Source organism: Hipposideros armiger, unplaced genomic scaffold (assembly GCF_001890085.2).
Source record: "Hipposideros armiger isolate ML-2016 unplaced genomic scaffold, ASM189008v1 scaffold_265, whole genome shotgun sequence".
In the NCBI taxonomy this organism is placed as follows: domain Eukaryota; kingdom Metazoa; phylum Chordata; class Mammalia; order Chiroptera; family Hipposideridae; genus Hipposideros; species Hipposideros armiger.
The window spans coordinates 1,653,305-1,668,004 of NW_017731615.1; the positions used below are offsets into that span (position 1 = coordinate 1,653,305).

Genomic DNA, 14,700 nt, shown 5'->3' on the forward strand with positions numbered 1-14,700 from the left:
GCAGACTTGCTCTCACTGCGTATGAGTCCAAGTTGCTTTCTGGCCACCTTGATAAGAGCTGTGGGACCGTGCCAGAGCTCTTTCCCAGCTGATGCCTCCTTTTACTACGGCTGCACAACACCCAGGTCAATCTCCCATATGCCCTTGTTTGTATGAACCTTGTGTTAATCAAGGTCTGACCTTATCCTGGTGTCTCTGTGAGTATGTTTTAATGTGAACTAAATAAAATCATAATGGAAAACGTGACAGGTTCTCAAAGACACATCAGTTGAACTCTGTCTCATCTCTACCTTTGGCATGATTAGAAACCCTTTCAACCACATAGCTACTGTGGAGTACCTAATCCAAGAAGTTTAAATGTTATAGTGAGACCATCCCGGCCTTCCCCGTTGTCCACACTACTTCACTGCTCTTTAAGGATGTTTGCTCAAATTCCACTCTCCAACTTCCACTTCCCCCTAAAGTAATAATTCTTTTTTCATTCATTATACATTTACTTTTAGGCAAATAAAGTCCTAGACAATTTTCACATTTGGTAAAGAAGACAAAGTCCTTTTGATTCAAGTAGCATTTCGTTTTTTAAAAACTTCAGTGGCTAGAATTAAATTAATTGCTTAATTTAGACTTGAGTACATGAAAATATCCTGAAGGAAATTCAAAAAATATTTTAAGGAGAAATAGTCTTTCATGTCACAATCTAAGCTGTTTTCGATATTTTGAATCACTTTGAATTTTCTCTATTTTGATATTAATTAGTAAAGTTGGCACAGATTTGTTTTTTCCATATATGCCTGAAATGCAGAACTTATTTTAAGTCACACTAAGGGGGAAATATCATAAAGTTCTGTGAGGAAAGTTCTATGAATAAAGGTTCATTTCACTAAATCGAACAAAAATTATTTTCATGATGGTTAAATTCTTGAAAATGGAAGCATAACATTAACATGTTAATTGTCATATTCAAAACATAAATGTAACAGCTTTGGAATGAGATTTGATTTTGAAAAGCAGCTGTAGTCATCCTCTCAACCTTTTCCCAGTATAAAATTTGAACTGAATGCTCTCTGATATATGAAGGAAATCTACCAGTCAGTCATTTCAGTCAATTCAGTAATAGTCATGAAGTGGCAAAAAAGTTAACCTAGCTGCTTGATTAAACTGACTAGTTAATATGGTAGTTACTTGTGTAGGCATGGGATAAGAAAACTGTAAAATAGTACAGAAATGTAAGGTATGATTACTGATTCACACACCTATGAGAAAGTCTGCAAATTTCATTGATTATCATAATCCTGGAGACTTCCAGGGGACACCATCCAACAGTATTACTATATGAGCAGTTAAAATCACTGTCATGTCAAACTCAAGACCTGGTTGGAATCAAAGATTTATCTAGGTGAGCAATCTGAGGTAAATCAGTTAATCTCTGATTTGTCTGTAGAATGGGAATAATCATTTTTATCTCATAGTGTCACTAAGAATAACAGTGGAGTCCTGTGTAAAAGCAGTATACAACAGTTAGTTACTTCTGTTTTGTAAACATTTCACAGCCTTCTCTTTAAATACCACTTACTCCCTAACGTAGGTGGATACCCAGCCCTCACCAGCTGGGTCAGCCTCCTTCCCTTTTCTGTGAACTCTCCTTCCTCCACATATAATTCTTCGTTATAATAATCCGTTCACTCTCTGTCACACTTGTTAGACAACAGTCTATTTAAGGTTAGAGATTATTGCTGCCCAGCATAGTGTCCAGTATACTGTATTCATTGAATAATTATATGCTGAATGAGTGAATGAATGCATGAAAAACTATACAGAAGGTGGATCTTTCGAGTGAATGAATGCATGAAAAACTATACAGAAGGTGGATCTTTCTTCTTGTAGGGATTTTGTAGTAGCAGCAAAGATACGGCCTCCCAGACAGTGACTAGAAGACCTATTATAGGTTTACTTGTATGCATACGGCTCTATTATAAGCATACTATTTTGTATTTTCTTATCAGTGACATTGGCAATGGAAATAAAGGTGGTTTTATAATTACCCTCAGGACTCCAAATCTAAATGGTCCCTTTGTACTATCATGCCGGAGTACCACCTGCGGGATCTCTGGAGTTTAACCCTCACTTCCCTTTGGGCAGGGTGCGTTGTGTACTACAAAGCCCTACAAAGCAACCCTTATTTCACAGTTCAAGGTAGGCTGGCTTTAAATTACAATGGGAGCAAAAAAGTTGATGACAGATAAAAATAAAATTAGCATGTATAGTGACACTAAAATAAGTAATAGAATTCCGGGTTTCTCTCTCTCTGTTTTATTTTGCAGTGTTTTCTAAATATGGTAACTAGGCAACTCGATGTTATAAAAGTAAATGTTTGGCTTCTGCACCTGCAGTATGCAATTATTCCCCTAAAAGCTATTGCTCTTCCTCAAAATGTATAAACCTAAACTTTCTTGGAATGCTAAACTTTCCTACAACATCCTAGATCTTCATAAGCCATCAATCAATTTGTTTCTGATCTTCCCCCTGACCTTTAGGAGTTTCAGTGTGGAGCTGGCCAAAAGAGACAAGGTTCATCTGATTTTAAATGCTTTTCAGGGTCTGGGCAATTCAACTGAGAAGCCTATTTTGGGGTTGTGTAAATGATTTCTATCAAAATCACTTCTATAATTCTTCTCCCTATTTCAGTGGTACCCTGGTATTTTTAATATTTAAAAGTCTTTTCATTTGTAGTATTCTACGGGATTGTTACTGTCAGATAATAACTAGCATCTGTATGGTTCACATGGTCCCAACACCTTAAAATCTATTCATCAAAGGTGTTAGGAGTTCTAAGGGAAAAGTCACAACTTGATGGGCATTAGTGAAGATGTCATGGAGGAGGTGACATTTGCTTGGGGTGTGTATTCCCTGTGTGACTTTTACTCTTAAGCAGAACTGTTGCCATGTTTATGCTAACTGACAAGGAGTTTCCAGTTTGAAATCTGAGCTTGTACTCAGTATCCAGTGATGAAGTTTCGGATGTAGGAAACTGCTTCTTAAACAACCTCTAGGAAGAAGCACAGCTCAGAGCATGCTTACACGAGAGCCCCTGATTTATACCCTGCCCTGCCAGTTTCCTCTTATGGCAGAGAATTGACCTCTCTGACCCTCAGTTTCATTATCTGTAAAATGGAGATGCTGATAGTTTCAAATTGATGGGGTAGTTGAGACAGTAGTGATTTCCGGGGAACGCAGCAGTTATAAATGCACCCTTATTAAATAGTTTCTAAGGGAAAGGCTACTTAGGAGGAAACTTCTTGCCCTTCAGTCACAAATAATGGTGATTCTTACTTGGTTGATTTTTAGCTCTGTTATTTTCATGGTTGAGCACTAGGTAAACTGAAAACAATCTGTGTAAGAATTAGTTCACATGAGGACGTGTTGGAAAAGTTCAGCGGACTGAGCTCGCGTCCCTCCCCTGTCTCCAGTTAGCTCAGTTGGGCAGTATTAGGTAAGTCACACAACCTTTCTAGCTGCTTTCCTTACCTGTACCCTAAAGGTGTTGGACTAGATAACCCCCACAGTTTATGGTAGCCAGTGGGGCTGCTTGCAGACATCTGGCTGTCCTCCCCTTTTGGGCAAAAGGAGAATTGAACACCCTTCCCCCTTGTGATTGGGTGGAACCACGTGACTTGTTCTGGCCAATGAGCTTTGAGCAGAAGTGACCTATTTCACTCAGTCTGATACATTCAATCACAAGACCCTCTGAAGTTCTCCTTCCATCTTCCATGACAGAGTGGTGGTTGCTGTGCAGCCTGGGCCTAGAGGAAGGATAGAGTGAAACAGGTCCCAGTGACCCGTGCTGGGCATGACCATGAATGACAAATAAGCTACCACTTTTTAAACCACTCATAAAGTGAGGTTGATTATTACTGCAGCATAACCCATCTGTCCCGAAAGGCTACAGGGACCTTCCAGCATAGGGTATGAGGGAAGACTTTAGCAGAAACTAACATTTGAACTCAGTGCTCCTGAGTATATGCTCTGGACTTGAATCCTAGCTCCACACACTACCAGCACTGTGACTCATTGCTCGGTCTCTCGGAATTTCCATTTTCCTTGTACAAAAAAAATGGGGATAATACTTTTGGCTATCTTATTGAGCTGCGTTAAATGAGATCTTGCATTGTAGATAAGCCTGGCAGAGAGTAGAATAATTCTCATTATTCTAGTTTTAACATTCTGTGAGTCAATGATTTCATCATCTATTTCCTGTTGTGTCCATTGAGACAGACTGAGGGAGATTATAAGAAATATGGTAATGAACAGATTAGAAAGAATGTAAAAGGGGCTCCAACCTTAGCCTTTTTGAGGCCAGCAGCTTCTAATGGGAATTGGAGGTATCTCTATTAGTGTGAGGTCATTACATCTTAGCCAGCCCATCTCCAAAAATAAGAATCAAAGCCACTAAGCAAATCCAAAGTAACTATGTCAAGCAGCCATCATCCAACTCATGATGTTTTCATACAAAAACTTCTTTGGGAAAAGAAATGATGTGTTTGTCATACCTTGGATCTTGCAAATTTATGTCACACTTTTTGTCTTTAAAGCTTTCCAACAAACACTAAATTGATTATACAATAAAAGTGGTAGCTCATTTAGAATATTTATAAGAAAACCCCCCATAGAATGAGCATAATGAGTAAAATCATGAAACAGTAATTATAATTCTCAAAGCTAATAATTTTCATAATAATTTATACTTAAACAGCTCTCGATATAAGGAGATTTCAAAGATTTATAAATATTAAGTAAGCTCTGTATGCCCTACAGTTCCTAAAACAATACCTGAACCTAACATATTTGAAGCATTCCCATACCATCAGTATTATTAATCTTAATTTACAGATGGATAAACTGAGGCAAAGAAAATTTGTGTGGAGTCATGTAATCCTTAGCAATAGATTCTTGTCTCAAGTACATATCCCCAAAGTCAACCCATTAGAACTTCACAGTGGAATAATTTATGTGTTAGTCCATCCAGGACTTCAATTGTATTACAGTAACTGCTCTAACTGGTTTATGCAATATGACCTATGGATTTTATTTAGAGCCATGCTTTCTGTATGAAAACAATGGCAATTGAGATGATTGGTTTCTGCAGCATATGGCCTGCCCTTGGTTGAAGAGCAAGGGAAGGTTTGCATCGGCTTCTTGGCATGACATATCCAAAATGCATGCCCTAGCCAGAAGGGCACTGCCAGCCATGCCCTCTTCCTTCTCAAGAGGTGAACCAGAGCCCATAAAAAGCCGCAGTCCCTACTCACAGTTTGTATAAGCCTATTTTTTTTTCTGTTCCATTGTGCTCATTCACACATGAGATCCCAAAACAGTTAAGTAAAATGAGGGATATTATATCTGTCACACATGAGAAAACGGCAGTTATGGATTCACTTAATGCATTCATTGCTTTTTGGACTCTGGAGTCCCCTGGGCAGGGCCACAAATCTCTGTGGTGGCCTCCAGTTCTGTAGTCTATGTGGGACTCTCTAGTGAGGCCAGCCTGTGTATAAACGGTTCATTATTATTGTTGTTAATTTTTTTTTTATTTTTATAGCTCAAATGAATCGGCCTTAATTCATGCTAACAGTAAGGGCTGCACCGGCCAAGTACATTACAGTAATCTATTGTTGAAATAGCTCACTCTCAACAGATACAGTGAGGGTCGGAGGCCCGGCCTTAGGAATTAATGCCAAAGTCTGGGTGTGATAGCCCGTACCTCACAGAGAGCCTAAAATCACTGCTTCTCTGTGAAGTTTTTCCAGAGCTCTACCGCTCCTAATTTTTCCACATCCCTTTTAAGATAGGTCCCTCTGACTCCTGGGGGCTTGCAGGTTGCATAATGATGAAGATGAAGCTGGTAGTCCTTGGTTGCCGTAAATATTTACTGATGGTGGATGCAGCGATGGTACAAGCTGTGCAGAGCAAGCTTCCTTCCTCGCTGACCATGCATGCAAGTTGTTCTTTGATTTATGGTCACAGGGCTCTGTTGAGAGAGGAGTTGGGAACTGTTTGCATCTTCCTGTGTAATGTCACGTGCAAAGCTTTTGTTCAAAGAACTGCTTAGTCCTGGATGGCGAGGGCAGAGCTTGTCTGGCAGCTTCTGGAATTTCCTGGACCGCCACACCTCTGATTGGAGGGGGCTGAGACATAGTAAGTGCTCAACTAATGTTAGTTGTTATTATCTTCATCCCGTTGTTATTATTATCCTTCTGTTCACTCTAGAAACAGTAAAACAGGGACCCTGCTTTGATACATTTAATGTATGTCGTATATACTGCCTTTAAACATACATTATTAAATTCCCCAAAGGTGCTTTTCACTGGAATGATCAATAATCATACAAGTTTTGCAATTATAATATCCATTTGCATTTTTAGTTTTGAATCAATAGCATCAAGGACTGTTTTGGTTTTCTGGAGCAAAGTTTTTCTGCTTTGCATATAGTAGATGCTCAATAAATATTGTTGAATGAATAAATAAGCAAATGAAGCCTTTAATTCTGTCAACCCAATAAATTCAACTATTTTATTTGCCTATGTTTAAGAAGTTATGAAGTGTTGACTATGCTCATTAGAGTGAAATGTTTTAAATATGGACAATGTTTTTAAGAAGTTTACAGTAGGTAAGGAAATCGGTCAGATGCATGTGGAAACTATAATAAAACCAAGGATTATGTACTTATTTAATTATGTCTATTATTGTTGTTATTAGTTTTGTTGGGCACATACTATGTGCCAGATACTTTTTAAAGAACTCAACATTGATTATCTTGTTAAATTCTCACCAAAATTCTATTGCTATCATCCCCATTTTACAAATGAAGGAACTGAGCTTAGGAAAGTTACATAAATTGTCCAAGATCATATGGTCTATGAGCAGTAGAGCTGCAGAATATAATATGCTTAGCCTCTATGCACTAAATTAAAAAATGGCCATTATGCTATTATGCATTATTTATAAACATATCTTCGATATTCTATTTGCTTTTTATTTTTCTTTGTTTTGAGTCCATATAATATATATCAAGGGTGCCAAAAAAATGTATACAAGTGGACACCTAGGTCAACGTTGCTCAAGCAATAGTTCGCCATAGTCAGAAGTGTCTAGACGCTGATGGTCACCACTTTGAGCACCACTTGTAGTTGCAGAAGTCAAATGTGACTTGTATTCATCCTTTGTTATTGATAAATGTTGAGTATTACAATTTTAACACAGTTCTCCTTTCTTAAAATGTGTATATGTTTTTTTGGCACCCTCTGTATATTAATTCTATAATTATTTGGTTGTATGTGTTCTAAGTTTGCCCTCAAGTCATTTGTAGAGTCACACAGGACAAATAGATCCATCACAGATAATAAAACGCTCAATTGTGCATTTATTGTCTACAAAAAGTAAAATAACAGTCTTGGAAAAGGAATGTCTGAGCAGTTGATACATGAGCTTCTCCAGAAGGATGAGTGAAGACAAAATAAATGCATAGCAGGTGGGGAGAGGGGTGGAGCATGAACAAAAAATCATAGAAGAATGATTAGCATGTTCTGGGGGCTTCCAGGGGAGAGACAAGAGACTAGCTACCCTGAAGTGTGGGAGAGAGAAGATGGAGCTGCTTGGAGAAGAGATGGACCATGGGCCCAACCTTAAGGATTTGAAACATGGCGGAGGCAGGATTAAAAACCAGTTCTCTTTGAGCACCAAAGCCAAGATCATTCCACTGGAAGCCCCTGCCTTTCCTAACGAGAGTCTCAAATTCTAGATTTGTAAAATGGAGAAACAAACACTAGGAAAACCAGATGATGATTATCAAGAAGTTGGGTGTTTTGGGGTTTTTTTGTTTGGTTGTTGTTGTTTTTTTACTTCTTAACAAATACTCACATAGAAGAAGTAGCAGTCACCACTTTGGTTATCACGTAAATATTATTAGCATGAAAGTACTGTTGTTCATCTAGCAACTGTATGCCTTCAGGGAAGGCAGGAAGGCAGAAGAGTTTGTTTATCCTCCTTGAGGTCACTGATAAAAGAAAAGTTAGACTGAAAGTTTCATGCCTGTACTATATTTGTTAGCTGAAGTTCTTATTTATCCATTCTCGTACTAAATCTATCTGTGAGTTGAAATAATCCCAGTGCCCATAAAATTGCTGCCTACCTCAGAACTGACCCTCAAAACCAAGACCACTTTAGTTAGTGTAAGTGTGGGCTACCCCCCAGGTGTGTGCACACACTCAGGAGCCAAATGTCCTAAAATGGATTTTAAGGGAAAGAAAGACTGATAGATTCTGGAGCGCAGATTCTTCTGCATTTGGACTTGACACGTACACATTGTCAAATATGGCTTTCATGTTTTATACATATACATGGAAGATATCATTCTAAGAGCGTGTAAATTGACAAAAGAGCTAGCTTTACTCTTTGGGGAAAGTAGATGGAAAATAACCTAGTTTTAATTAGAATTGAGATCCTGCTGCTAATCACTTAAAGGTTAAACTACCCCATACTGGAGGGGAACGTCACGGGATTCATTTTTTTTACTCCAGCTAGAGCAGAACTCACCATGGACAGGAGGTGCTAGCTCCTTGGCTTGGAGCGACTAAAAGAAAAGAAACACATAAGAGCATTTGGGTTTCCAATATGTAGTTGGTTGCTTTGTACCTAGGTGAGCAGAATACCTAGAAATGTAACTGAAATATTCACTCCCCCCACTATTTTGGCATTGTCTGGGTGGAGCCCCAAGGCCCTTTTATGCTATGGCAGTGACTTGGTTAATATAAGCCGTTGGAGCGTGTGCAGCATGGCTCTGAGGCCTCAGAATCAATAAGGAGCCTTTAGATTTAAAACTAATGATTTTCTGTGTTCAGCAAAAGTCAAAATCTCTCAAAGTTGCCATTGTGGGCTCTGATGTCCCCCCCAGAGAATAAGAGAAGGTGTGATAAATCATCATGCTTGCAGCACAAATAAAATGCACATCAGAAGAGACTTGAACTAGACCAGAGATGGATAATGTGAGTCTTAAACATCTTAATTATTTCTGTCCTCAGCAAAACTCCTAAACTAGCACTGTATTAACAGTGATTATAACAGCAGTGGACAACCTGTCTGACTGGGCTGTCCTGCCCCCCAAGAGTGCATATGGGTCCTGTCCATGAATGCATCTGTCATCATTTCCTCCCAGAAGCATCTTAAGCGGTTTTGGTGACGTCAAATGTTTTTGAATGTATGTATAAACTGCAGTTGAATGTACATAAAATTTCCCCAGACTCTCTGATTTAAAGCCCTAGAGAAGGCCACCAGGCTCGTATGGAAATTAGCTAAGCATAATTTATTCATGAAAGGCAGAAAAGCTGAATTAATAAATACATGAGTATGTAAACTTATAACTGCACAAAGATCTGTAGAAAATATGAAAGCTAAGCTCCATGTGTGAACAGAAAGCCTTAAGATGTGGCCACTTGGTCCTTTCTTGCAAACAGTTCTATCTCCTGTTTTGAAAGCCAAAGTAGAAATAAGCATTAAGCAAATAAGTACATCTATTTTGGGGAGGTTCTCTTATTCCCCCTAAAAATATGGACCTGCCTTGTAGATGCTGCTCCATTTGCATCAGTCTAAGAGAATTATTATTATTTTTAATATTAATGAAAGCTCTAGTTCCAGAGATTCAGAAAACTGCTCAGCAAGTTTAACTCATACTCTTCCCTGCCTGGACCCAATCCTGAGAGCATTTTCACAAAGTATTGTCTGTCATGAGACAAGGTCTTGCCTTATCACAAGAGTGGCATCCTTTTGTCCCCTTATCCTTATCCTCCCCATGAAATCACAATCTGTATTAACATCATCAGCCTATCAAACATTGATTCAGCAGTGCTATTGTTAATACAGCAGGAATGGGAGCAAAATATATACTGCCACACTTTTAAAATTGTTTGAAAGGGAGTCTTGCCTTGTATAAAATACATTCCCGTGGAACTTTTTTCATTCCTGTTGAATTCTGAGCCCCCTGGCCACAATTCACACCCATCTGGACTCTGGAAGACTGAATCCGCAGAGGTGTTACCTAGGGATTTGATCATCAAGCAAGGAAACTGTTATTTCCTACAGATCTTATAAGTTGGTCAGAACCTTCCAAGGAAAGCATAGTATTTCTACCCATCTTCATTACTGATAATTTTCTTATCCTAATTAAAGACATCTTCTGAAAGTCTCTTTCGGAAAGCACCCATTTCAAACATTGCTCCTAGTCAAGAGATGTAAACAGAACAAATACATGTATAACTAGCCTTTTTAAAAATGTATCTCAATTGAGAATTTAATGGATACAGGATAAAAGTGAACCATCAAAGACTCTTTTATCGGCAGCCGTGATTGATAAAGAGGAAGTTAAAAAAAAGAATCAAAAATAGCATAACAACATGTGGTAGTCATAGAGTATTTTATAAATATTAACTCTTTAAATTCTTGTGGCAACTCAATGAAGTAGGTACAAGTATGTCTGTTTTACAGGTGAAGTAAATGAGGCTGAAAGTGGAATGTATCGTACCCAGGATCTCACAGCTGCTTTGGAGATACTGGAAATCAGTCCTCATGATATAGACAGTTACTTAAATTGAAAACAAATACCGAGTCCACATGGCTTTCTGACCTCAATGCCTTAAATGTGGAATGGGATCCAGTTTTTCTAGAATGAAGCTTAAAAACATAGTTTGTTTCTTTCTTTTTTTTTTTTCCATAGCATGCATCCTTACAATTACCGGGGCTGAGAATTTTTAAGAGAGGCTGTAGAGTGCAGCGTTTTCATTCCTGCTCTTAAACACTCTCCGGTTAATTTGACTGTTGTCCAGGAGGCCGGCTTTAGACTTCTGATAAATAGAAATGCATATGTGAAAATAGGAAGATATGGGTTCTGAGTATTGCTGCATCAAAACCACCTCAAAACTTAGTGGTTGAAAGAATGACAGCATTTGTTTTGCTCATGGGTCTGCAGTTTAGGCAGGGCTGGGCGGTGGTAGCTCTTCTCTGCTTCACTTGGCATCAGTTGGGCAGCTGAAAGACTTGAGGCTGGAGAGATCTGCAGGCACACGCCCACCCAGTTCCGACAGCTGATGCTGCCTATCAGCCGAGATCTCATCTAGAACTTTGGCTGGAATGTCTGCCTGCGGTCTTTCCATATGACTGCCTGGCTTCCTCAGAGCATGGTGGCTAAGTTCCAAGGGTCAGGGTCCCAAGAAAAAGAGAGCCAGGTGGAGTATCTAATCTCAGAAGGCATGTAGCGTCACTTCTCCCGTATTCTTTTGTTAGTGGCTTTCACAAAGTTCTGCCCAATTTCCAGGAGAGGGAATGCAGAGGGAAGAGTGTCAACATCGCTTTCTAAGAAGAGCATGTGGGATGCATATATTGGTACAGCCATCTTTGGAAAACACAATCTTCCATTACGTATGTTTTAGTAAGCATTTAGGATTGTCAATATGAAAGAAATGTTTTGCTGGAAGAAATCCCATTGCTATAAAAATTGGGACCTATTAAAACAAAGACTTAACAGAAATAACTGTTTAAAGAATCAAACAAGTTTTGCCAAGAAAACAGCTCTCCTATCAGATAGAGATACCCAAGAAAGGAAGGCAAAAAGCCTTCTAAAGTTAATTCTAGCCTTGTGCCTAATTCATAGTAAAAATCTTTAGAGGTAAGAATTCCCCAAACATATGTAAGATGGTTCATTTAGGCTGATCACATCTTTAGCAGTTGCCAAAGGATCTTATACCAGATGTTAACATTCTAGTTTCTATCAAAGAGCTATGTTGGATATTTTTTCATCATTTATAGAAGAACAATGGAAATACACTTTCATGAAGTTCCTTCCCTGTAGACTCCAAGTAAAGTTAACCAGACACACTTTAAGAAAGGTGGCAACATTTTAGAGAAATTCCAATTACTGAGTACCCAGCCTGAGTACAAGTCAAACCCCAACCTTTTGAAACTTAATAGCTAATGGAGGATTTGTGAAACACATAACAAAAGAGAGAGAGAGAGAGAGAGAGAGAGAGAGAGAGGAGGGAGGGAGGGAGGGAAAATGTTACTGTCCTTATGTAAGGGGATAGTAACAATCTTCCACATGACTTTGAGCAACTTGTCCAGTTATGTGATAAATTGGCACGTAGCCAATTGTACACTGTTCTCCAGTCTTTTTCACAATGAAAACATTGTGTATATTATGTAGTTGTTCAGGGTTAATGACAAACTTATGTTAGCCCAATGCTTTAATGAATCCCCAAATGCCTTCACATCCATGATCACATTTGATGTGCACAGAAAATCTGCAAGCTGGATAGAATCATTGTTATCTTCTTTTCTCATACAGGGACCTGAGAGGCAAGTCACATTAGCTGAAGGACCTGGGGCAGTAACCCCAGGACCGTACTTGTCCACCTTTCTTTTTGCCAGTCTTGTGATTTTAATTATTATATCAAACTCCCTGACCAATGAACAGGTAGACAGCAAAGTCTTCCTTGATTTGGACCACAGCAAGCAGGAAGCACATAGCTATGTTCAAGGTGAGGATGCAATATATGGATCAGTGTGGTTCAGAGAATAAGCAATGGAATGGTCCTTAGGAGTTCGATAACTCCTTCTCGTCCTGGCTTTACCGCTCATTGTCACCCCTTATAACCCAAAGGAGATGGACTAGATAAATTTCTCAGTTTTCTTTCAATTCTAAATGTCTATGATACCATGTTATATAAATGAAAAAAGAGAGCAATTGATATCAATCTCCTTAAAAGAAGTCAAGTAGGTAAATAGGAATGGCGTTATGAAAGGATTTTTTTCCTAATAGCTTTAAAAGCGGAAATTCCCAATAAGTTTGAGTAAGCTGACAAGACAGAAACACGGGAGCAGGAAATGTAAGGCTTTATTTATTTATTCATTCAACAGATATGTATTGTGCACCTTCTACGTTCCAGTCACTGTCCTTACAGAAAGGCATTAGAAAACAAAAGCAAACAACAAAAAAAACCTCTGTCCTCATGGGGTTTATATTCTAGAGGGAGGAGAGAACAAACAAGCAAAATACATGTGTGTCAAATAATTAAAAGTGCTATTGGAGAGGAAACAGGGTAACAAATGCTGGGACCAGAGGTGATGGCAATGATAAATTGTTGATGAGGGTATATCTCACTCTGAAAGTGACATTTGAGCAAAAGACCCGAGGAAGGCAAGGAGCCATTCATGCCGATACCTGGGAGGAGAGCTATCTGGACAAAGGAGTGTAGCTGGAGAGGTGTGAGCGGGAAGAAGAGGAAGGGGTCAGGTCAGAGAGAGAAGAGAGCTTGGCAGGATGCTGGGAGCCTCGAGGCTTGTATAAGGAGTTTTGTTTTTATTCTGAGAGTTGGGGAGCCATCATAAGTGGCATGACTTGACCTAAGTTTGAAAAGAATACCTCTAATGTGAATTATGTCTCAATAAAGCCATTATTTTAAAAAGTACCTTGAGCTGTCATTTTGTTAATAGGCTGTCGAGAATAGAATGGAAGTAGGAAGACAGGAAGCTATTGTAATCTTCTAGGCTGGAGATGGTGGCTACCTGGAGGAGGTGGTAGCAATAGAGGTGGCGAGAAATGATCAGATTCTATATAAGCGAAAGTCAAGTCCATAGGATTTGCTGACTGACAAGGGCAAGGATGACTGTGAGGTTTTTGCTCTGAGCAGCTGGATGGATGGAGTTGCCTTTTTCTGAGAGAAACTTGTGAGACAGCGGGTTTGGCTCTGTGTGTGTACGGGGCGGGGTACACAGTGGATTACAAGTCAAAGGATATGTGCAAAGGCAACAAAAAGAGGAAGGCATTTATTATTAATATGCCTATATTATTTTACTTTCCAAGAGGATGTGAAAGGGCTTATAATAAAATGCACATATAGACTAAAGGTAGAAACGATTTAAAAATTGTAAAAGGCTAAAACTCAGTCAAAAAGGGGGTGGGCCCAAATCAGAGTTCCCTGCAGGGAACGTTAAGTGTGTTTGCTTGACCTTTGCAGAATATTTGTGGTCAAAAATAAAAATAGGAGGGTAAGATGGAAGTAAAGTGAATTACAACACACACAGAGGGATTGTGCAGAGACATCTAGGCTTCGGACAGGCTTCAGGTATTTGGGGAGGGTCTTTTTTATTTTTCCCCCTACAAGGGGTGAAAAGTGCAGGAATGAGGAAGCCAACTGGATGCTTCCTCTTAGAAGATCCAGGTTTGGGGAGGGCTGGCCTGGGTATGCCATCCTAGAGACTAGTTGATTGACAGTGAGAAATTGGAAAAGAAATGATGGCTGTCTATCAGCATCATAGTGGGAGCAGACATCAGAATTACCTGATGGACATGTAAAACATATACGCACAAGGCCTCACCCAGACCTTCTCAGTCCTCATCTCCGGGAGATGATCCAGCACCATCAGTGTTTTGTTTTGTTTTTATCTTTTTAGTTTTTTTACAATGAAATTGTTGGAGTAACTAACATTGTTGAATAACAGGTCTTAAAAGTCCTCCAGGTGATTCTGATGCCATTCCTGATTAAGAAATGCTGGAGAAAAGAAGCTGATGAACTTGATTAGCTTTTATATTGTGTGAATCACCTAACTGGAATGTTTTCTGGGGAAGGAGAAGTAATAATTAAAAAATAACTTTGGAGA

General features: G+C 39.1%; 1 protein-coding gene across 8 annotated transcripts in view; it reads left to right on the forward strand.

Annotated features, from left to right (window-relative positions):
* Window positions 1-14,700, forward strand: part of NPAS3 (neuronal PAS domain protein 3) — an 897,388-nt gene that overhangs the window by 530,567 nt on the left and 352,121 nt on the right. The window lies entirely within an intron of this gene.